Source organism: Ornithodoros turicata, chromosome 1, assembly GCF_037126465.1.
Source record: "Ornithodoros turicata isolate Travis chromosome 1, ASM3712646v1, whole genome shotgun sequence".
Classification (NCBI taxonomy): domain Eukaryota; kingdom Metazoa; phylum Arthropoda; class Arachnida; order Ixodida; family Argasidae; genus Ornithodoros; species Ornithodoros turicata.
Genome location: NC_088201.1, coordinates 168,377,899 through 168,400,426, shown reverse-complemented (window position 1 = coordinate 168,400,426; position 22,528 = coordinate 168,377,899). Strand labels below are relative to the sequence as shown.

The 22,528-nt window shown below is 42.0% G+C and overlaps 2 long non-coding RNA genes across 2 annotated transcripts; one reads left to right on the top strand and one right to left on the bottom strand.

The window, feature by feature from the left end:
• The first annotated feature begins 9,044 nt into the window (after positions 1-9,044).
• On the top strand, positions 9,045-15,674 carry LOC135378767 (uncharacterized). The gene is made up of 3 exons (XR_010418569.1): positions 9,045-9,081; positions 10,409-10,485; positions 14,463-15,674. It is a non-coding gene; the product is annotated as an uncharacterized LOC135378767 (long non-coding RNA).
• On the bottom strand, positions 14,648-21,523 carry LOC135378766 (uncharacterized). The gene is made up of 2 exons (XR_010418568.1): positions 20,430-21,523; positions 14,648-15,565 (listed from the first exon to the last, which is right to left on the bottom strand). It is a non-coding gene; the product is annotated as an uncharacterized LOC135378766 (long non-coding RNA).
• Positions 21,524-22,528: the final 1,005 nt, after the last annotated feature.

The following is a 22,528-nucleotide window of genomic DNA, read 5'->3' as shown; positions in this document are numbered from 1 at the left end:
TTCCCCGCCGAACTGACCTCCGACCAATTTGGGTTGAACCCGATTTCTCCCCGAATTCCAGTCACTGTGAAATCCTCAAGTGACGTTTCCACTGAAGACGAACAAAGGTCGCCACGTATAACACATGTAAGAATGGGTCACTTCCGTTCCCAGCAATACACCCGTGTGTGTCAACACTGTCTATGCCTTCGGGGATTACCGCTGTAAGGTCACGGTCCCGCAAAAAACAACAACAACAACAACAGCAAAACAAAAAAGAGAGATTAGGATAGGACTTAATAGACAAGACGAGAAAGGCAAGACAAGACAAGGCACAATTATCGCACCATTTCTCCCCGAATTACAGATTTTAAAATAGTGCCCGATTTTTACCCCCCGAATCTGAGAAAGGCATTTAACCCGAAAAAGTCACTCCTTAAGTATCAGGGAGCTCATCTGCGTGCTGAAACAGGCATGCAAGAAGCTAGGCCCAAGAACACAATTCTTCAATACTGTCTGGGTCACAAGACGATAGCAAGAAATGGCAATCAGAGGAGTACACTTCACACAGACGGGGGTGGGGGAGGCAGCCTGTTATTGGTAGGGTGAGAAGATTACCTTTTTTTTGGTAAGAAAGTTGATCAAAAACCACGATACAGCAACACTATGGGAGCAAGACCATGGGAGCAAAGAACAGGAGAAGAAACAGAGACATGACACAATTGCTCTCCTAGATGCTGCTGCTGCTGCTGATTAATATTTTAATGGCGCAGCTGCAATGGAGGCCATAATCTCCCAGATGCTGTGGAAATTTATACAAGAGAGGGCACAGATCAGGTGGACCATACACTGCTAAAAACCTGTAAAGAAAAACAGAACCCTCGGTGCCCCACTGTCACTGAAGAAAATCCACTAGCACCCAAAATATAGGGTAAAGTGGCAGGAAGTTCAATACAATGCTGCTGAGGAAAGGATCCATGTCTATGCTGCAACACAAACCCACCTAAGAGACAGCGCCTGTCCATTTCTTTTTGTGCATGAGGGCTTTCTCCTTCTGTATTCAGTAAACCTGTTCCCTAGGGGGGGGGGGGGGGGGGGGGGATTAGGAATTGAAAAGGTGACCGTGAGCATGGAGGATTTCATTGTCCGCGGGAGCTTCCCATCAATGATATGCGAATGTAATGTCTGTTTTCTCTTTCCAACTTGTCCTTGTTCATGTACCCTGTTCGCTTTCTTATCGTTCTTTAGCGTCTCAGTGCCACATACTGACAAATGGAGGAGAATTCCGGGCCACACTGATATGCGCCGCGGAAATAAAAAGCCGATGGAGTACGTTAGTTTCTGGCGCCTAGACTAAAGTGATTTGTAACCGTATACATACGCAGCGGTCAGACAAATAGACAGGGATTATACCGCTGGCTCGCGTGACTTGTTTCCCCCAGCTACCTATATGTTTCAGTTTTCGGCAACAGTCTCCGAAGTCCGGGAATCTGCCGCGGATGCAGCCCTCATTTGGTCTTACACGAAACCCAACCCAGTGAGAGCTGCTCACATGTATATGTATATATTTGTATCATAGTTTAAGTGTGACGGGCCTTGCGGTTGTGTACAGTTCTTGGAATTGCCCTTGCACATCACTTGGTGTCCCGTGGGAGAGGCTCAATCTGGGGATGAGGAAAATGCATATAAGGAACCGCCATATTGGTTTTGGAGGTCTTTGGATCTGGAGTGGCTATGCATAATAAATATCTCCGTCTTCATGCCTGGGCCTGGCCTGTTTTCCTGCCACTCCGTTACGAACTTGCAACTTGAAAAACTTGTGGACGCACCTTACGGCAGCCTCCCTGCCTCGACTCTGGGAGTCTAGGTTTGACAAGGGGGTCCACGCCACCATCTTGTGTATTTAACTAGAGCAGTAGAATACACTGGAATTGACAGCACATACAAGTTACTGGTATTTGTACTGTACCCCACTGTTTGTCATCCACAATATCGACGGGAACTACAGTACTGATACTGTGTGAGCTGCCCTGGGTGTACAGAATGTTGCAGGGACTCTGTACTGGCTCCTCTGCAAGTCTGAAGATCACGGAGCCGCTGTGTATGGCGGGCAAAGACTTATTGCAAAGACAACTACTGAAGGACAATTTTTCAGATGCCAACGTCCCTGTCTGCACAGCGGATATTCAACCGGGAAATTACGACACAAAAGATGAAGACTTCAGCTAATTTAAAGGGGCACTAAAATGCAAAAACAGGTTCACTTCAAATTCGGTTATACGCCTTGTCAATATCACACTTGTTATCATAATTCGTTTCTGTTATGAAGCCAAGATGAAAATTATACTAGACCTCATCAATTTGGACAGAGACATTCGAGTTGTAAGTTTTGAATTCTTCTTTCGCATCCTGGATAGTAGAAAACAGTTGAGTTCTCATCAACTTAATTTCTTTTTCGAGTTTGGCGTCGGACAGCATGGCGGCAAAAGGACAGAAATAACGTGCAGGTCTACAAGAGCCAGGAACTACACCATAAAACAAAGGAAAGTCACCAACCTGTCAAAGACGTGAAAGGTTAAGCTCGTGTCAATGCAGGTGTCCTAGTTCAAATGAACTGTGCACAAAACTATGTGCAATGGCTGACAACATTGCTTTGGACTACTTGATAGCCCCTGAAGGGACGGCGTCAGGGTCTGGCTGACTGGTGTTGATGCAGTGAGTGAATGAGGTCCGACGAGTTGTCGACCAGGATTCTGTCAAAGACAGTGTCACTTGGCCATTGTGGTTATCGTCAATGCGGATAGCACAATAAGCATGGCTGGAACCAAGCGACTGATCTCTATCAGAAATAAATCGTAAATAAACTAGAGATGGGACGAGGCAGAGTATGGGCAGATAGGAGGGGGGGGGGGGGGGTCTCGAGCCCCCACTACCTGCCACAGGTCATCCCAGGGGGTCCAGCTTGACGATCGCAAAAGTTCATGCAGTTACCGATGTCTATCTAAGCAGCATACTTGGATACTTTTGACACTACCAGCCTTCCTAACGCTAGACTCAGCTTCAAACGGCACCTTAACATACTTCGCGGGAACGACAAACTTAAAGGAATTTTCCCTAATGCCCCTGGTATCACATTCCGCAAGTCACGCAATATACGTGGTCTACTCACTTCATCCCGAAGCAGCCAAGGCAACCCTGGCTGCTCATCCTGCAAAGCCTCTCGTTGCCAAACCTGCCATTTTATTGCTCCATCCACCGCGATCTCTAGCGCTGCTAATGATTTTAAGTTCACAATTAGACAAACCTTACGTCGTAACTCCTCCAACCTTTGTTACACGATTGTGTGCAAGTCATGTAACAAACAATACATTGACGGAACTCGCAACACTATCTGCGAAATATTCTATAGGCAGAAATCGGATATCTTTAATAACCGCCCGACCCCAGTCGCGTTACATTTTAACCTCCCAGGATGACCTAAACACTCCTCTACATATTACCGTCTTGGAATACGGTTACAATAATGACGTCAAACGAAAAAAAAACGAGAATCCTATTTCATTTCACAACCTTGCAAGCGCACGGCATCAACGTGTATGGCGGCCCGCTACAATACCTTTTTTACATACTTTATACTACATTTTACATCATGTTGCCCAAACAGTAAACGAAGCACGCCACACCATTTTCCCAGGGCCTGGAAGCTCTTTGCCAGCCAGGTGCTCCGTGTACTCGATCCTTCGCCCTTTTAGCCCTAATTTCCCGAACGTCTAAGGGTCTATTTTTGTGCTTTGTACCTAACTGGCCTTTGTGTCCATTCATATGTTGTGCTACGCCATCTTGTCTAGTCACCTCCTTTGTAGTTCATTTGTTTGTATTCTTCTCAACCTTCGCCCTCTACTCCTTTGTGACTTGGGTTTGATATATTCCTGACCACTCGCAGCAGGTCCTCAAACCTGAAGTGCAGCCTACTGCACGAAAGTTTCGTTTTTCGCAAATAAAAATGTTTAATGCTCTCAACCATTTTCCCTTTACTTGCAAACAGAGGTGGGCACCCTAACGAGGGCGTGCGAGGGTGAGGGTTTCCTCACCCTCACCTCACGATATTTGAGGTGAGGGACAATTTTGCTGGTGATGTTTGAGGTGAGGTGAGGAAAATTTTCAAAAAGTTTTTGAGGTGAAGTGAGGAAAACTATGGGGAAATTTTTGGAGGCGAGGCGAGGAAAACTTTATGAACTTTATGAACGCACACTTTATGAAAACTTTATGAAAACATGTACATGGGATATCTTTCCTTCTTTTCGCAGCTTCTGTCTCTCACCTGGGCGGGGACTATCTCCCTCTCTCTCCGTTGATCTGAAGCCAGACTTTGTGCGTCGTTCGCATACCCGCAACTAAACCTCAATTTTTGCGCAACTTTTACGGGTATAACAATCGTTCCACGAAGCGTTTTCTGTGATTGATTAGGCCAAATCCGCCACGAGCAATCTAATTCTGACAAAAAAACATGACACTGACTAAGCAATTTCATGAGTTCAGTTTCGAAAATTCAATTTATTTCAATGGCAAATTGATGAAACTATTTTAATTAGGTGGCAAACTGAATGTCCAGAAGAAAGTTGTTTACCCCGTATTTTTCCGTTAAGCCGTTTCCTTATAAAGGTCAAATAACACGTTTCGTGCCGCGTCCTGTATGCACTCAAGCTTGAGATATATGCATTTACATTGGCAGTCACTCAAAGCCAACGCGACTTTAATGATGAAGACTCTTCCGTCCCTGTGAAAGTCACATCGAAAACACCCGATCGCCGGCCAACTCAATATGATAACGATGAGAAACGGCGAATTGATATCGTTGGATACATCAAAGGAAGATGACGTTCGTGCCAAAGACAGGGCAATTGAAGCGACCTTACTGTCAAGGTAGAACTGCACAAATCCCTGGGTACAGTGCTAAAATTTGGTTTTGCTGCGCACACAACTAAAATAACCTACAGGAAAAATGTGCATTTGCACTGAAATATAGGCTCTGTAGAACCATGCCTTCCACTTAAATCTCCTTTCTTCAGCCCCCTAGGCCTGGTCCGGGGAGGGCTCAGCCCCCATGGAGCAGCCCAGAGGGGGCACGAGCCCCGCTGCACCCCCGTAGCCTACGCTTATGGCCTCACGTCAAGATGCCAACGCCTGAAGGTGTTACAGGTGTGCGACTGATATTGTACAAGATCGCTAGCTTCCCTGGTGTGCTGTGTTGTTGAAGGGGGCTACAGTTTGGGACAAGAGTTTATGGAACACACGATAGCCGATATCTTCTAACAGCGCGACACTCCGACGGCAAGTTGGTGCCGCCGTGAGGTGAGGTGAGGTGAGGAAACTTTCGAAAAGAATTTGAGGTAAGGTGAGGAAAGGTTTCAAAAATTCCTTTGGGGTGAAGTGAGGTGAGGAAAAATTTTCGACAATAATCGTGGTGAGGTGAGGAAAATTCTTCTGCCAGAAAATAGAGAAAAGGCTATACTCGACCAATACCTTAAAGGGACAGTCTTTTACCCCCTGCCCCTCTCGTAAAGCGTACCATTCGATTGCCCTTTGTTGAAAATGGAATACTGTGAACTTACCCGACAAAACACGCCACGGTTATTAAATAATCAAATTAAATTGATAAAGATTGCAGAGCATACCACGACCTGTGTTGGCAACAATAAGAATGGCCACGTCCCCCTGCGGGAAGGTCCGTGACAGGATACAGAAATAGTCTGCTTTTGCGCGTGCTAGCGCATCAGCATGAGCGGACAACTTTCAGAAGTTACTGGGCACCGCGGCAACTCTCGTACATTTTCTTTCAGTTCTCAGGTGAAAAATTGACATTCTAAGAAGCAGCAAGCATGGTGGTTTAGAACAACTATGTTAATCCTCAGAGACAAGTTAAAAGTCGCAGCACAACCCCACAAACAATCACAAACCTGAAGTCGCTGGCCATCGGCGCGCGCGGTTGCAGTACAGCTCCGACCAAAAATATGTTACGCGCACTTCCATTACACTCCCCGTTGCACACTGATCATGCTTTGAAATGATGTGTCGCTGACGACATACATGGAGAAAGAGTACGTGTTTATTTAAAACCCGCATTAAATACTCGCGGAAAGAAAACATGTTACTTAGCTTCCACGTATCCGATTGTGTGCCGCATTATCGAAGACCCCCCACAGTCGATGCTCGGACTACATTCTTCACTCGCGGAGGTAGAGCCTGAGTGTCCCCATTTCGAGAGCAAAGGGGATGACTCAGCAAGTTACAATTACAGTGACAGCGACGACGTACCCGCAGGTCAACGTCATACGTGACGTATGCATGAGAGAAGCGCAGGTTTCATAGCCTGCTATTACAGCACGTTTTGACAAGTTCCTCGAAAACGACTTGGTTATTCCGAATGAAACTTTGACAGTTGTATGTGTACAGTACTTGTGAAGCTAGTTTTGGTTAAGTTTCGGAATTGCCCCGGCTGTCCCTTTAAGAAAGCCCGTGCACGGACCTCAGCTGCAATAAGGTACAGTGTGTCCATTTGTACCGTGTTTCTGTAATAGCCACTATGGAACCATGAGGTGTACTTATTGAAGCTGTGACTATAGTCCATGGTGTGATGTAATACATGCAGGTTCAGTGCTGAATGGGTCTATGACAGACTCCTTTTGAAAATAAAGATGACAGCGGTGTAGGCTTTTCTTCGAGAGAACTACTACCTGCCACTTCCCTCTCCACGCTTGATTGAACAGTTGGAACAGTTGAATTTCAGGAGTGTTGATGCGAATGATTTTCAGGGCCACCCCAATTCCTCAACACGAGGCTCATTTCTGCGTCAGAGAGTGACACAAACACAACAAGTCATTGTTGACTAAGGATGTCATGATGATTAGAGCGTTTATGGCACATGGGCAGTGCGCAATAAAGTCGTTGAAATAATGAAAATATGCTGAAAGCACAGGCTAATTAGCTTCCCCAGTGTATTTGCACTGACTCAATGTGTTCAATAAGTTGTGATGCACATAGCAATCGTCACATCGGAGAATTTGATGATGAAAAGCAATCTGTGCAATGCAAAGCGGGGCAAGATGTCACCATCCTTCTGTAGCAATTAGCTCCTTGTAATGGTAAATGCTAATACCTATTTTCGAGCCTACTGCGAATGACAACTTGGGGGGGGGACCCAATTTGCCAGAACCAACCCTGACCAGTATAATAAACCCGCGTGTTGTTGCTGTTCCTATGAAACATAAAAAGAGAAAGTTTTATAGTCATTATACGAGCGCAGCAACACACAAATAGTCTTGTCAAAACACGGCGATTTCTGGAGCCGACACGCTTACAACAACACCACACAGGGTCCCATTCGCGGATCGCATAGCCACATTTCATACCGCATACCTATGGCGGAGCCGTGGGTCCCTAGGCCAACTTATCGGCGGAGATGCATGACCAGTAAGCTATTAAGAGACCGTGACATAACATATGATCATGACTATTATGATTGTGACATGTTTTGCATATACACTTTGTCCCGTAAATAGCTTTTAGTACACACCCAGACTAAACATCTGACAGTTGTACGTTTTCTTCCCTGAAAAACTTAGTGCGGCCCGAGTCTTTCCTTTTCAACGAAGTGAACATTTTATGTTCCGATCAACGCTACTAGTTTCTTTTCTGCTTTCGCTGGTGCGGTGGTTTCCTGCACTGTGGAATGTTTGAGATAAAATGTACCGCAACATACAAAACGTGCATATTTTTCTGTTCTACCGCAGTGCAGGAAAGTGAGCGTTGGAGACAGACCTATCCTCCCCCACGCATCATCCTGTGTGAATGCTTGGCTGGGACCAGTGCTCCTCTGTCCACGTAACTCGATCGTGCCAAAGCAGACTTCCCCCCCCCCCCCCCCGGTCCAGTTCCTCGTGTCAACCGGCCCCTATATTCGTGTATATCACATGCGAGGAGTCTAGCCATGCACCAAACGAGCACCTTCAGTTGCACACTGTTATTCTCTGGGCTTCAAAACACGGTTTGCCAAAACAAGATCGGTGAAACGGAGGAACCAGTCAGGTCCATGCTACCTACATCGTCTATCTATATCAGCTCGCACAAATCCTCGGAATCGCGAACATGCTAGCAAACGAGATTCCAAAGTTACAACACGACACCATTATTGTAACTTTAACTGTTGTTACTCGAACTCTGACCTGTAGTTTGCGTTACCGCTGTGCTTTCAGTTTGCATCCCTGCTGGTGTAGCTTCACTCTCTGTCTACGTTACCGTTGGTGCAACGCTAGCAACAACACACAACGTTTCTGGTAGTAAAGTCTTAATACGCACATGAAACAACTCTGGCATTTATTTCGTGCATTCGGGTTTCAAGAGGAAATAGCAGCAAAATCAAAATGTTCCGTATTCTGCATGTGCTCAATTCAACCACTCATGACATGCGTCTCCTATGACATTCCTAATACAAAGAAAGAGATGACACCTGGAAAGCGACTTGACAAGTATCAATGCAAGAGGAATCTTTTGTCAGTATCGTAGTAGTAGCGTAGTAGATTTTCATGCATAGCTGTCACGCACCCGTAGTAACCAAAACAAGCCCGATAACTCACCTCTTTTTGACGGTTTCCTCGTACAATAGACTATTTGGTGGTCCTATGTTCTTCCGTGGTGAGGTTGGAATCCCCTTGCAACCATTTCTTCTAAAAGAAGAGAAGAGTTTGATTGGTGCACTTCTCGAACATTTCCGTGCTACCACATGGAACACAGCAAAAATATGACAATGTCACTTCCGTGGCACTGTAGAGTCGCACTGACAGTTTTTCCTTCTTGTGCTGGAACGAAAATGGACCTCAAAATGCTCACCGCATTATCATTTCACAATGGAAGCACGGGCCTTCCTTCCTTCCTTCCTTATTATGGGCACTCGCTAACAAAGCCCTACACAAAAGTGAAACACAAAACCACACAAAAGGAAATTACACAAGTTCAACATAAGAAAAGCAACTGGGAACGAGATTACAGGAAGTGACGTCATTTCTCAGCGTGAGGCAAAGCGGGTCGTTTTTTTGAATAGATGCCGTAAGTTTTTTGTCTTTATTTGAAATAATTTAGCGTTTTTATTGAAAATAACTGCTTAATATCGATAGATTAGTCGTTCCTCTACCTGCTGCAACCGTTTTTCTTTCTTTATACACGATTAAACTATAGTTAACACGATTTTGCTGCATGTCGTCCCCAGCGACGGATTATTATGCTTTTGTCATTTTTCCTAGTCTAGTCCTCATATCACGGAACACACTGACGCCAAATATCAATTGATCAGTGCATTCTGCGTCTAAATACATCTACTTCTCTTCATATATCCGCTGTTTTATTACAGGATTCCCCCTTACTTCACGTTTGCTGAAGGAGCACAGAATCCACGGCTACATGCGCACACTAAGCAATGCTATATTGTCCCTAAATACGTTACCAAGACCATTTCAGAAATTGAACTCATTTAATTTGACTAATGAACTACCTCACGCGACACACCTCCTGGCCGAAGCATTTCTTCGCATTTCAATGTAAAGCTCACAAGAGTGTTTTTTAATCCAGCCTTAATATAACTCTACTAAAGTAGTAGGCATTATGGTATATTCCAGAAATCAGTTTCACTTCCTTTCCCCAATTTTTTTCATCACTCCACTCTCACACTTAACGGCATGACACATCTCCCATCCACTTACCGATGATTCTTTCCAATCTTAGAAATTTTACTCCCCCACTGAGTCTAAATATATTTATGTTGTCTGTAACTAGAAAGCATGCCCTGCCCTAGAAATGAATTTCATGTCATTTGTTCAATTCTTTATTTCCAGAAATTACATGGTTTGTCCTACATTCCATCCAAGCTGTCAGCAGAAATTATTGCATGTTTTAAAAATATTTCTTCACTGCTCAGACTAAACATATATAGAGCCTACAACTAGAAATCAAGCTGTGCTCTAGCAATGCATTTAATGCCATTTGGTAAATTTCTTATGTGCAGAAATGACACGTTTGATCCTGCACTCCACCTCCCAAGTTGTCATCGGAATGTTTTGCGTATGTTAAAAATATTCCTCCCGCACTCAGACTAACCATATTTATATAATATAGCGTACAACTAATCATCATGCCTTCCCCTAGAAATGAATTTCATTTAATTCACTTCATTTTTTATTCACATAATGACCACATCTTAAAAACACTGCGCGCATCTGCAGAAGTTTGCGAAGTTTCTTTCCATTTCTCCCCACTGATATTCAATAGTCAATTCAATCAAATTCCATATCCTATAGGCAGACATTCTGAAGCATTCTAGAAGCAAATTTCATGTCATATGTTCATTGCTTTACCACTCAACTCAACTTGCACGTTCCAGGGCGTGTCATCTCTCCGAACCACCTGCCGATGTTTCTTTCCAATGTTCAAAATATTTTTACCTCACACACATTCAAGGTAAGTTCATACTCTATACATGGGTTGCACGTGACGTCACACCATAGCTTTCCTAGTGCTTTTTCCCTCTTTCTTTAGGGCCGTTGCAACCCATCTATAAATATACACATTCTAAACCCTTCCAGAAATCAATTTCACCTTACTTCCCACTGCTTTATTCACTCACCTCATGCATTTTGCTGCACGTCCCATTTTTGAAGCACTTGCCTAAGTTTCTTTCCAATCTTAAAAATTTCTCTAAGATTAAATTAAATTAAATTAAATTTCTCTTCTCTGTGATTCAGTTGAAGTCTCTATCCTTCAAATACGCACTCTGATGTCCCCAGAAACCAATTTCACCTCATTTACTCAATGCTTTCCACGCACACCACTGACATTTCGCTGAATGGCCCATCTCCGAGGCACTTGCCGACATTTCTCTCATATGTTAAAAATATTTCCACCCCAACTGGATGCAGTTTAGGTCCATATCCTATAAATAGACACTCTCTAGTTTTCCAGAAACCAATTTCACCTCATTTGCTCAATGCTTTCCCCACCAAACTCTTACATTTCGCTGAACGGCCCATCTCCGAGGCACTTGCCGACATTTCTCTCATATGTTAAAAATATTTCCACCCCAACTGGATGCAGTTTAGGTCCATATCCTATAAATAGACACTCTCTAGTTTTCCAGAAACAAATTTCACCTCATTTGCTCAATGCTTTCCCTACCAAACTCTTACATTTCGCTCAAAGGGCCATCTCCGAGGCACTTGCCAACATTTCTCTCATATGTTAAAAATATTTCCACCCCAACTGGATGCAGTTTAGGTCCATATCCTATAAATAGACACTCTGTAGTTTTCCAGAAACCAATTTCACCTCATTTGCTCAATGCTTTCCCTACCAAACTCTTACATTTCGCTCAAAGGGCCATCTCCGAGGCACTTGCCAACATTTCTCTCATATGTTAAAAATATTTCCACCCCAACTGGATGCAGTTTAGGTCCATATCCTATAAATAGACACTCTGTAGTTTTCCAGAAACCAATTTCACCTCATTTGCTCAATGCTTTCCCTACCAAACTCTTACATTTCGCTCAAAGGGCCATCTCCGAGGCACTTGCCGACATTTCTCTCATATGTTAAAAATATTTCCACCCCAACTGGATGCAGTTTAGGTGCATATCCTACAAATAGACACTCTGTAGTTTTCCAGAAACCAATTTCACCTCATTTGCTCAATGCTTTCCCTACCAAACTCTTACATTTCGCTCAAAGGGCCATCTCCGAGGCACTTGCCAACATTTCTCTCATATGTTAAAAATATTTCCACCCCAACTGGATGCAGTTTAGGTCCATATCCTATAAATAGACACTCTGTAGTTTTCCAGAAACCAATTTCACCTTCTTTGCTCAACGCTTTCCCTACCAAACTCTTACATTTCGACGAAAGGCCCATCTCCGAGGCACTTGCCGACATTTCTCTCATATGTTAAAAATATTTCCACCCCAACTGGATGCAGTTTAGGTCCATGTCCTATAAATAGACACTCAGTAGTTTTCCAGAAACCAATTTCACCTCATTTGCTCAATGCTTTCCCTACCAAACTGTTACATTCCGCTCAAAGGGCCATCTCCGAGGCACTTGCCGACATTTCTCTCATATGTTAAAAATATTTCCACCCCAACTGGATGCAGTTTAGGTCCATATCCTATAAATAGACACTCTCTAGTTTTCCAGAAACAAATTTCACCTCATTTGCTCAATGCTTTCCCCACCAAACTCTTACATTTCGCTGAACGGCCCATCTCCGAGGCACTTGCCGACATTTCTCTGATATGTTAAAAATATTTCCACCCCAACTGGATGCAGTTTAGGTCCATATCCTACAAATAGACACTCTGTAGTTTTCCAGAAACCAATTTCACCTCATTTGCTCAATGCTTTCCCCACCAAACTCTTACACTTCGATGAAAGGCCCATCTCCGAGGCACTTGCCGACATTTCTCTCATATGTTAAAAATATTTCCACCCCAACTGGATGCAGTTTAGGTCCATATCCTATAAGTAGACACTCTGTAGTTTTCCAGAAACCAATTTCACCTCATTTGCTCAATGCTTTCCCTACCAAACTCTTACATTTCGCTCAAAGGGCCATCTCCGAGGCACTTGCCGACATTTCTCTCATATGTTAAAAATATTTCCACCCTAATGGGGTGCAGTTTAGGTTCATATCCTGTAAGTAGACACTCTGATGTTTTCCAGAAACCAATTTCACGTCATTTGCTCAATGCTTTCCCTACCAAACTCTTACATTTCGCTGAACGGCCCATCTCCGAGGCACTTGCCGACATTTCTCTGATATGTTAAAAATATTTCCACCCCAACTGGATGCAGTTTAGGTCCATATCCTACAAATAGACACTCTGTAGTTTTCCAGAAACCAATTTCACCTCATTTGCTCAATGCTTTCCCTACCAAACTCTTACACTTCGATGAAAGGCCCATCTCCGAGGCACTTGCCGACATTTCTCTCATATGTTAAAAATATTTCCACCCCAACTGGATGCAGTTTAGGTCCATATCCTATAAGTAGACACTCTGTAGTTTTCCAGAAACCAATTTCACCTCATTTGCTCAATGCTTTCCCTACCAAACTCTTACATTTCGCTCAAAGGGCCATCTCCGAGGCACTTGCCGACATTTCTCTCATATGTTAAAAATATTTCCACCCTAATGGGGTGCAGTTTAGGTTCATATCCTGTAAGTAGACACTCTGATGTTTTCCAGAAACCAATTTCACGTCATTTGCTCAATGCTTTCCCTACCAAACTCTTACATTTCGCTGAAAGGCCCATCTCCGAGGCACCTGCCGATATTTCTTTCCAACGTTAAAAATATTTCCACCCCACATATATTCAAGTTCATATTCTGTAAAGAGACACATTGAAACGTTCCAGAAACCCACTTGATTTGCTGAATTCTTCCATCACTTACCATGCATGTTTTGCTGCACTGCCCATTTCTGAAGCACTTGCCCATGTGTCCTTCCAATGGTAAATAATTTAACCTGAACTGAAATTTAATTGAAGTCTATGTTCTATAACATAGACTGTAACATAACATATGATATAGACACTCTGAAGCAATCCAGAAATCAATTTCACGTCATTATTCACTTCATGTGCCAAATTTTGAAGGCACAGCTCCTGTCTGGAACAGTTTGTGAGGTTTCTTTCCAATGTTAAAAATAGTTCTCCCCACTGAGACCCAATTTAAGTCCATATTCTGTAAATAGAGATCTGGTACGCTCCAATAATAATTTTCATCTCATTCACTCCATCTTTTATTCACATATGACAAATTTCAAGATAACGCTTGTGTCTTCAGCAGTTTGAGAAACTTCTTTCCTGTGTCAAAAAGATTTCTACACTAGAGAGATTCAATTTAAGTCCATATTCTGCATGTAGATGCTCTGATGTGCTCCAGAAATCTGTTTCATCTCATTCAGTTAACTTTTTATTCACATAATGGCCACAATTTGAATATACAGGTCCTGTCTGGAGCAGTTCGCAAAATTTCATTCCAATGTTAAATATTGTTCTCCACTCATTTCAATCGAAGTCCATATCCTATAGGTTGACATTCGGAATCTATACAGAAATTGAACACCCTGTAACCGGGCGTTATGAAGCATACCAGTAAATTATTTTCATTGCCATACAAGTTTTCTTTTCTTTTTTGATACTTTGCAGCTTTCCCCCATACTATAACGCCGAATCCTTCTAAGAAATCCCTGCAAATGTAAGAAATGCTTAATGTGTGACTTTTATGACTACAAGTTCTATGCTGTTGTGGAGGTTATTACTGTTAATTTTTTTGCCTTCCTTTTTATGACAATTGCATGTCATGAAATATATGCTGTCCAACATCTACTTCTGATATTGCTGTGCTTCCGTCTTGGTATCCTGCTTTTCTTTTTGTTTTTCAGAGCTCCGTTCTCCTTCAACTTCACATAGGTGGAGAAAGAGCACTTTCATGTACCTTCTTCCAAGCTGCATCGTAGCCGGCTAGCCAAGGAACTAGGACAACAGAACCATGTAACCAGCAATTCCTGCATCTCTTGTGTATTCATATGGCAATTTTATTTCTAATTCTAACCAAGGTAAACAGATATTTTCACATTGTATATCATTTATTTTGAACTATACACATGTTTTTACATTTCACAATCTTAGACAACAGTTTCTCTGCACACTGAATCCGGTACACTAAAAAATTCAATTAGGATTCCTTAACTCATACCAATCAACAATGTAATGGTGTGGGGCTAAAGTTGTCTTGTAGATAGACGCGTTAGTCATTGGAGTCGAGGATTTATTGCACAGTAGCTGAAGTTGCATTGTAGTACAGTTTTAAGCCAGTTAAGGAACTTGCTTCACCCTTGCTAATGTTGCTGCTGGCAAAGGAAGTGTGTCAGGGAATGGGGGATGTGGCTGTGTAGGGCTTAGATGGGTGCTACCAAGACTCTGTGCCCCTATAGTGTTTCTCACGACAGAGACGGTGATACTCGCACAGGACGGAAAGGATGCTGGAGAGGTGGAATGTTCTCGATGGCGTCACATGGTGTGTTCTTACTCCTCTAGTAGAGGAGACTTCCTCAACCTCAGGACCATCAGGAGGAGATGGCTTCCTCAACATGAGTTCTGACTGGCAGTGATGGAATGTACAAGCGAGCGCACATTTCTGGCTCCACGCGTGGCCACTGCCGTTACAACTGACTAACTGTCACGCCTTTGCAGGCCGCCAAAGGTCATTTTTTTTCTTGCACGTTGCCTACATTGTGAAACACTTGGACCATTGTAGTGGATGACAGGAACATATGAAGTCCTATAATTTGCGGTGTTCACTCTAGAGGTGTCACCCGATGAAGTGTGCCGCTTTCACTATTACGAATAATCTTGACTGATTCGTAGTCCTCAAAGTTGATAGTTTTACACTGTTGGTGTTCATGTGGGGCAAACAGGCACCTCAGGCATCATTGCTGTTGTTTGACCTCTCTCTTTTATAGACTTGGGCTGCACAAATGGAATCCTGTGGATCAAACAGATGGAATGTTCAGAATCTGGCTGTCCACTGTTGAGATAAACCTAGTCACTTCTGAAACGAAGAAGGCCACAAAACGAGATGATTTGTCTTTCAACACAGTGCATGGGTATCATTATATATGTTCAGACTGATGACCACAATGCAATATTTACTAACACCTTTTTTTTTTCATGTGTATATATATATATATATATATATATATATATATGTGTGCTCCATACTGCACAATGATTCTCACAAGGGTTCCACGTAGCTTCACAATCTCTTAGCTTTTCTTTACATCGAGCCAGGAGTGGATTAAAAATTGGTACGATGTTAATATAAGCAGCACACAAAAATATTTCCAAATTAGGTCCACATGTACAAAACTGCACAACGTGAATTGAAAAGAATGTGGAAAAAATGAAGAAATTGGGCCTATTAGAGAGCAAAAAATACAGCACAAGTGTACAACATGTGTAATGAAAACACATGCACACATAACCAGTTCTTGAATTGCTTGACGATGGTACCGGGAAGGCGGTTCCACTACGACATACGAGGAAGAAATGAATTCAGAAATGACTTCCTTGAACATCAGGGAATACCCACTTTCTACAGGTGATCGGCACGATATGAGATATATATATAGCCTGCTAGACCAAAGATTCTCTGAGGTGATTATTATGAATGATAATAAATCTTGTCGAAACAAGGACTAGTTATGTTTTGACAAGTGCAAAGTAGAAGCAGATGGAGGATATGTTTCATAGCAGTGATACTGGCATTGTAGTTACCAAATATGAACAGGCTGTCCTGCATTGTACTGTTTCTATTGAGTTTGAAATGTTGATGTAGTCGGTATCCGACACAGAGCTGTGTTTTCCAACTTAGGAAGGGCTAGTAATTTATACAGTCACTATAGTTGGAGTGGATGAAAAAAATTCAGAGGTGTAACCTGGAGCTCGAGATTCGTTGGTAGTGATGTGTTCAACATGAGGGAGCCAGGACAGGTTAGATGAAATGAAAATTATGAGGTATTTGTAAAGTGATACACAGAGACCATGGTGATACTGATTCAAATGGAATGTTATTAATGGAATAAGTCACATGCACTTTATTAGAGCGAGAAATTATCACCAGAATTTGGTTCTTTTTTTGGGGGGGAGGGTATATTTACATGCTTGTCACTCAATATTCTGCAATCTCGCTAGATTTTATGGGGGGGTCTGGATAAATCACTGATGTAAGATCATTTGGAAGGTTGTTAATGTATAGTTATGCTTCGCTTATCCGGATTTCACATATCTGGAAAACTTGCATTACCGAGAATGAGCCAGCTACCATAGGACTTGGTCCCGGTTATCCTGGAAGAAGACCAACTTTCTGAGACATTAGCAGGTTGACTCAGTGCATGCTGTGGGTGTGACCAGAATTCTGTCACACATTACTATTGATTGCAATCGGTTCCCTTTGCATGATTTTTTTGAAGTAATCTTTTTTTTTGTTCCCTTTTCTGGAGCTATAAAGGAGAGTTTTAAATTTGTCTGGTTCTCCCGGAAAGGGCTAAAGATGGGACTGTTTGGTGGCCCATACTTTCAAATTGGTAAAAATTCATGTGCCAGGGAACAAACAAAAAAGACCCAAGGAGTAGGCAGGAGTATCAATTTTAAGGTTTTCCCAGAAGCTTGCTTGGTTCAGTTATCTGGTATCCAGATGAAAAGGGATGACTACTGAAGTGTCTGGATAATGAGACACGACTGTATATGAGAAAGAGAAGTGGTCCAAGGACAGAATCTTCGCGAACTCCAGAGAGGACAGGCGTTAGACTGGATTCATTATCGTTCATAGAGACAAACTGACAAGGAATGTATCCAAGATAGAATTTTATCATCAATGCCAATATTGTGCAATTGATGAAAAAAAGAGAGAGTGTGATACGTTATTGGATGCCTTCGAGAAGTCAAGAAATCTGCAGTTCATGCAGAACTTGTGATCCAGTGTGACATGAAAGTCATAAGAAAAGGGACTAGCCGCGTTTCACAACAATTTTTTTTCTAATACCGCGTTGATATGGAGAGAAGGAGGAACAGAATTTTAGGTGTTAGATAATGTGCGCTAGTATTGTACATGAAATTATGGGGCAATAATTGTTGCTCCTCTTTCACAATGCTTGTCTCCTGATTTATGGAGTGGTACAGCTTGGGACAAAAGTTTACGGAACACGGCACTGGCACATTTCTTCATCCGAGCGGCCCCCTGTTAGATATTAGGAAGAGATCGAACAAGAAACAGGTGACCGGCTATTCTGTTAATTTTTCAGTATGTGTGTCTGCTCCTTTTGGCTGCCAGGGGGTCGTCCCAACAGCTAAATGCGACACCTCGGTGTTCCGTAAACTTTTGTCCCAAGCTGTACCACCTTTCCAGTCATGTGGAAGAATGATCTCTCCAAACAACATCAGCAATCGGCACCAGCATGCCTTCTGTTGAACTCCCCCTTCCAATTTTACACTATCTTTATCTATGAATTCTAAGTCCATTCAAAGTATGTGATGGTTTGAGCCCAGTGTGTGTGGTTATCTTTCTTTTCTTAGCCAGACTCAAGTGCATCTTTCTACATTCACCGGTGTGCCTCATATTATTTTCTTCATGAACTTACCTCGAATCTGTGTGAGGTAGATATATTTTTAGCATTGAAAAGAAACATTGGCAAGTGGTCTAAAGATTTGTCACTAGAATGTGCAAGTTCAGTGATGAAAGAATTGAGTAAATGACATGACATTTGTTTCTGGAATGCATCAGGATATCAGATTTGCAAATTGCTCCAGACCGGAGCCGTATTTTAAAAACGTGGCCTCTGAATAATATAAAATAATGTGTAAAATATAATATAAAATGTTTTTCATAATCTGTGAATAAAATAATGAAGTGAATGAGGTGAAATTGATTTCTGGAATGCTTCAGAATAGCTACATTTAGTACATTGACTTAAATTGCATCTCGGTGGAGGAGAAATATTTGTACCTAACATCGGAAAGGGATATGGGCAAATGCTTCAGAAACGGGCAGTGAGGAGAAGTGCGTGGGGAGAGTGATGAAAGGATTGAGAAAATGAAGTGAAATTGATTTTTGGAATGTAACGTAGAATATGTTTAACATTGAAAACAAACATTGGCAGGCGGTTTGGAGATGTGCCCTGGAATATGCAAGTTGAGTAATGAAAGAATTCAGTAAATGACAGAAAATGTGGTTCTGGAATGCTTCACAATGTCTACTTATAGGATACTCAATTAAATTCAATCCCAGTGGGGAGAAAATATTTTTAATATCAGAAAGAAATTGTGCAAATTCTTGCAGACACGAGCAGTCTTTTAAAAATTTTGCAAATATGTTAACAAAAAATTGAATGAAATGAAATTAATTTTTGGAGCTCTTCAGACTATCTACTTATAGTATACTGGAGGCGTCCACAACCTCAGTAGAGGTTCAACCTAACCTAATATACTTAACATTGACAAACGTAAGTGCTTCAGACGTAAGCTATGCATGCAAAATGTGTGAGGCTAGTAATGAAAGAATTGAGTACATGATGTGAAATCTGTTTTTGGATTCCTTAGAGATGTCTAGTTATAGGATATGAAGTTATCTGCAATCTGTTTGGGGAAGAAATATTTTTAACATTGGAAAGAAATTGCTCAAGCTGCACTGGACAGTAGCAGCGTGTCCAAAATTAGGCCTCTGTGAATAAAAAAGTGGAGTGAATGAGAAGAAACAGATTGCAGGAGTGCTTCAGAGTATCTTTTTATTGGACATGGACCGAAACTAAACCTCACTAGGGTGGAAATATTTTTAACATTGAAAAGAAATGTTGGCAAGTGCCTCGGAGATGGCTACTGCAGCGAAATCTAAGAGGTGTGTGGGGAAAGCATTGAGCAAATGAGGTGAAATTGGTTTCTGGAAAACTACAGAGTGTCTACTTATAGGATATGGACATAAACTGCATCCAGTTGGGTTGGAAATATTTTTAACATATGAAAGAAATGTCGGCTAGTGCCTTTGAGATGGGCCTTTCATCGAAATGTAAGAGTTTGGTAGGGAAAGCATTGAGCAAAGGAGGTGAAATTGGTTTCTGGAAAACTACAGAGTGTGTACTTATAGGATATGGACCTAAACTGCATCCAGTTGGGGTGGAAATATTTTTAACATATGAGAGAAATGTCGGCAAGTGCCTCGGAGATGGGCCGTTCAGCGAAATGTAGGAGTTTGGTGGGGAAAGCATAGAGCAAATGAGGTGAAATTGGTTTCTGGAAAACTACAGGGTGTCTATTTGTAGGATATGCACCTAAACTGCATCCAGTTGGGGTGGAAATATTTTTAACATATGAGAGAAATGTCGGCAAGTGCCTCGGAGATGGGCCGTTCAGCGAAATGTAAGAGTTTGGTGGGGAAAGCATTGAGCAAATGAGGTGAAATTGGTTTCTGGAAAACTACAGAGTGTCTATTTGTAGGATATGCACCTAAACTGCATCCAGTTGGGGTGGAAATATTTTTAACATATGAGAGAAATGTCGGCAAGTGCCTCGGAGATGGGCCTTTCATCGAAATGTAAGAGTTTGGTAGGGAAAGCGTTGAGCAAAGGAGGTGAGTGAAATTGGTCTATGGAAAACTGTAGAGTGTCTACTTATAGGACATGGAGCTAAACTGGATGCCATTGGGTTGGATATATTTTTAACGTTGGAAAGAAACACAGGTAAGTGCTTGAGAAATGGGCCATTGAGCGAAATGCATTGTGGGTCACGAAATGATTGAAGTGATATGAAATTGATTTCTAGAAGGGTTTAGAATGTCCATTTATAGCATATGAACTTACCTTAAATCTGTGTGAGGTAGAAATATCTGTAAAATTGGAAAGGTGCTGAGGAGCGGATGGTTCGGAGGCGTGACGCACCCTTGAAAGTGCAAGCTGAGGGGTGAAACGAATGAAACGACATGAAATTTGTTTCTGGAATGCTCGACAATGTCTAGTTATAGGATATGCAGTTAGCATGAGAATAAGTGGAGTAGAAATATTTTTAAAATTGGTAAGAAACATTGACATGTGCATCGGAAATGGGCCATTCGGTGAAATGCATGAGATGCGTGATGAAAGGATTGAGCAAATGAGGTGAAACTGATTTCGAGATTGTCTAGGGGTGTTTGTGACAGTATATGGAGTGAGTATATGGAGTAAGGAGATTGTATCTCAGTCAGGTAGAAATATTCTTCACATTGGAAAGAAATTTCGCAAAGTGCTCCGGAAAGGACGAGCGTTTTCAAGACGTGGCCATTATGTGAATAAAAAATGAATGAGGTGAAATCGGTTTCTAGATTGCTTCAGGGTGTCTATTTATGGGATACTGTTAAATCTTGGTGGGGTAGAAATATTCTCAACATTAGAAAGAAACATCGGCAAGTGCTGTGGAATCGACAACCCAGGGAAATGTGTGAGATGAGTGATGAAAGCGTGGAGGAAATGAGGTGAAACTGATTTCTGAAAAGCTTCAGAATATCTATTTATAAAATGGTGACCAAAATTGAGTCTAAGTGGGGTAGAAATATTTTTAACATAGGCAAAGACTTTAGAAATGGGTGCAGCAGAAAAATGCATGACGGGGATGACGAAAGCATTGCGCAAATGAGGCGAGACTGGTTTCCGGGGACATCAGAGTGGATATTTGAAGGATAGAGACACAGAGACTTCAACTGAATCACAGTGGGGTACAGAAATTGTAAACGTTGGAAAGAAACATCGGCAAGTGCTTGTGAAATGGGACATGCAGCGAAATTCATGAGGTGAGCGAATAAAGCATAGAGAAAATGAGGCGAAATTGATTTCTGGAAGGCTTTACAGTGTGTATATTTATAGAATATGAACTTATCTTTAATGTGCGTGAGGTAGAAATATTTTTAAAAGAGGCAATAATTTCTCCTGGCGGCTGTGATGGAATGTAGGATAAACCATGCAATTTCTGGAAATAAAGAATTGAACAAATGACATGAAATTCATTTCTAGAGCAGGGCATGATTTCTATTTACAGACAATACAAATATATTTAGTCTGGGTGGGGGAGTAAAATTTCTAAGATTGGCAAGAATCATCGGTAAGTGGATAGGAGATGCGTCGTGCCGTTAAGTGTGAGAGTTGAGTGATGAAAAAAAGTTGGGGAAAGGAGGTGAAACTGATTTCTAGAATATACCATAATGCCTACTTCTTTAGTAGAGTTATACTAAGGCTGAATTAAAAACCACTCTTGTGAGCTTTACATTGAAATGCGAAGAAATGCTTCGGCCAGGAGGTGTGTCGCGTGAGGTAGTTCATTAGTCAAATTAAATGAGTTCAATTTCTGAAGTGGTCTGGGTAACGTATTTAGAGACAATATAGCTATACTTACTCTGCGCATGTAGCCGGATTCTGTGCTCCTTCAGAAAACGTGAAGTAAGGGGGAATCCTGTAATAAAACAGCGGATATATGAAGATAAGTAGATGTATTTAGACGCAGAATGCACTGATCAATTGATATTTGGCTTCAGTGTGTTCCGTGATGTGAGAACTACACTAGGAAAAATGACAAAAGCATAATAATCCGTCGCTGGGGACGACATGCAGCAAAATCGTGTTAACTATTGTTTAATCGTGTAAAAAGAAAGAAAAACGGTTGCAGCAGGTAGAAGAACGATTAATCTATCGATATTAAGCAGTTATTTTCAATAAAAACGCTAAATTATTTCAAATGAAGCTAGAAAACTTACGGCATCTATTCAAATAACGACCCGCCTTGCCTCACGTTGAAGTATGACGTCACTTCCTGTAATCTCGTTCCCAGTTGCTTTTCTTATGTTGAACTTGTGGTTCAGCCCACACAAAACCACGTGAGATAGTGTCGACTGCATAGCGTTAAGTACATCCCGATCCAAGCCTCGATCCTTGAC